This window comes from Oncorhynchus nerka, linkage group LG5 (genome assembly GCF_034236695.1).
Source record: "Oncorhynchus nerka isolate Pitt River linkage group LG5, Oner_Uvic_2.0, whole genome shotgun sequence".
NCBI lineage: Eukaryota > Metazoa > Chordata > Actinopteri > Salmoniformes > Salmonidae > Oncorhynchus > Oncorhynchus nerka.
The window spans coordinates 62,877,765-62,880,264 of NC_088400.1; the positions used below are offsets into that span (position 1 = coordinate 62,877,765).

At 53.4% G+C, this 2,500-nt stretch overlaps 1 protein-coding gene across 1 annotated transcript in view; it reads right to left on the minus strand.

Annotated features, from left to right (window-relative positions):
- The window catches only part of LOC115134167 (fibronectin type III domain-containing protein 3B-like), a 161,905-nt gene that overhangs the window by 62,824 nt on the left and 96,581 nt on the right, over window positions 1-2,500 (minus strand).

The window sequence follows — 2,500 nt, forward strand, 5'->3', positions numbered from 1 at the left end:
CCTCCCTCTCTCCCTCCCTACCTTCCACTCTCTCTCCATCCCTACCTGCCTCCTCTCTCCGTCCCTACCTACCTACCTGCCTCCCTCTCTCCCTCCCTACCTGCCTCCCTCTCCCTCCCTCCCTCCCTGCCTGCCTTCCTCCCTCTCTCCATCCCACTCTCCCTCCCTACCTTCCACTCTCTCTCCCTCCCTACCTGCCTCCCTCTCTTCCTCTCCCTCCCTACCTGCCTTCCTCTCTCTCCCTCCCTACCTGCCTCCCTCCCTACCTACCTACCTGCCTTCCTCCTTCTCTCCCTACCTGCCTCCCTCCCTCCCTACCTGCCTCCCTCCCTCCCTACCTGCCTCCCTCCCTACCTACCTGCCTTCCTCCTTCTCTCCCTGCCTGTCTCTCTCCCTGCCTGTCTCTCTCTTTACCTGCCTCCCTCTCTCCCTTCCACTCTCTCTCCCTCCCTACCTGCATCCCTCTCTTCCTCTCCCTCCCTCCCACTCTCCCTCCCTACCTTCCACTCTCTCTCCGTCCCTACCTGCCTCCCTCTCTCCGTCCCTACCTACCTACCTGCCTCCCTCTCTCCCTCCCTACCTGCCTCCCTCTCCCTCCCTCCCTGCCTGCCTTCCTCCTTCTCTCCCTGCCTGTCTCTCTCCCTGCCTGTCTCTCTCTCTACCTTCCTCCTCTCTACCTGCCTCCCTCTCCCTCCCTACCTGCCTTCCTCTCTCCCTCCCTACCTGCCTCCCTCCCTCCCTACCTACCTGCCTTCCTCCTTCTCTCCCTACCTCCCTCCCTACCTGCCTCCCTCCCTCCTCCCTACCTGCCTCCCTCCCTCCTTACCTGCCTCCCTCCCTCCCTACCTCCCTCCCTACCTGCCTCCCTCCCTACCTACCTGTCTCCCTCCTTCTCTCCCTGCCTCCCTCCTCTCTCTCCCTGCCTGTCTCTCTCTACCTGCCTCCCTCTCTCCCTCCCTCTCTACCTGCCTCCCTCCCTGCCTGCCTCCCTCTCTCCCTCCCTACCTACCTGCCTTCCTCCTTCTCTCCCTGCCTGTCTCTCTCCCTGCCTGTCTCTCTCTCTACCTGCCTCCCTCTCTTCCTCCCTCCCTCTCCCTACCTTCCACCCTCTCCCCCTCCCTCCCTGCCTGCCTCCCTCTCTCCCTGCCTGCCTCCCTCTCTTTCCAACTAATGGACACTACAGAGAGAGAGTGAGAGGAATGAATGGAAGGGAAAAGAGAGAGATGCTCTTGTCCACTCTCTAATCAATGAGTCACTACATCAACAGGATTTCCTACTGGGCAGCTGGTCACTGTAACAAAAACAATCAAAATCCTTCAATATATATATATATATATAGAGTTTATTTCCAAAACGCTATATCCACCAATTTGACACATTTGTGTTTTTTCATCAGAAATGATTGCTTATACGTACCTTCATGTATGTGTAAAATATTACTGTTCTCACATTTTTTATTCATAGATTTGAGATGTTTTTAAAAATATGTTTATTTGCAAAACACTTTATATACAGTGTTTAGCTGAAATGGAATGTTAGTATCCTGTATATTTGACTGTAATATGTGGTTGTAGGCCTGAGGGCTTGAAGGCCTGTTGTAAGGCAGGTCCTCATCAAACATCACCGGCAACAACGTCGCCTATGAGCACAAACCCACCGTCGCTGGACCAGACAGGACAGGCAAAAAGTGCTCTTCACTAACAAGTCGCGGTCTTGTCTCACCAGGTGTGATGGTCGGATTCACGTTTATCTTCGAAGGAATGAGCGTTACACCGAGGCCTGTACTCTGGAGCGGGATCGATTTGGAGGTGGAGGGTCCGTCATGGTCTGGGGCGGTGTGTCACAGACATCCTCCTCCCTCATGTGGTACCCTTCCTGCAGGCTCATCCTGACATGACCCTACAGCATGACAATGCCACCAGCCATACTGCTCATTCTGTGCGTGATTTCCTGCAAGACTGAATGTCAGTGTTCTGCCATGGCCAGCGAAGAGCCCGGATCTCAATCCCATTGAGCACGTCTCAGACCTGTTGGATCGGAGGGTGAGGGCTAGGGCCATTCCTCCCAGAAATGTCCGGGAACTTGCAGGTGCCTTGGTGAAAGAGGGGGGTAACATCTCACAACAAGAACTGGCAAATCTGGTGCAGTCCATGAGGAGGAGATGCACTGCAGTACTTAATGCAGCTGGTGGCCACACCAGATACTGACTCTTACTTTTGATTTTGACCCCCCTTTTGTTCAGGGACACATTATTCCATTTCTGTTAGTCACATGTCTGTGGAACTTGTTCAGTTTGTGTCTCAGATGTTGAATCTTATGTTCATACAAATATTTACACATGTTAAGTTTGCTGAAAATAAACGCAGTTGACAGTGAGGACGTTTCTTTTTTTGCTGAGTTTAGCAGTAAATTGCAGGTATTTCCACAGAGGACAGGCTGACGGTAGGTGTATGGCTGCTAAACGGTGACAGATTGTGTAGTGCGTGTGTGCTCGTGCACA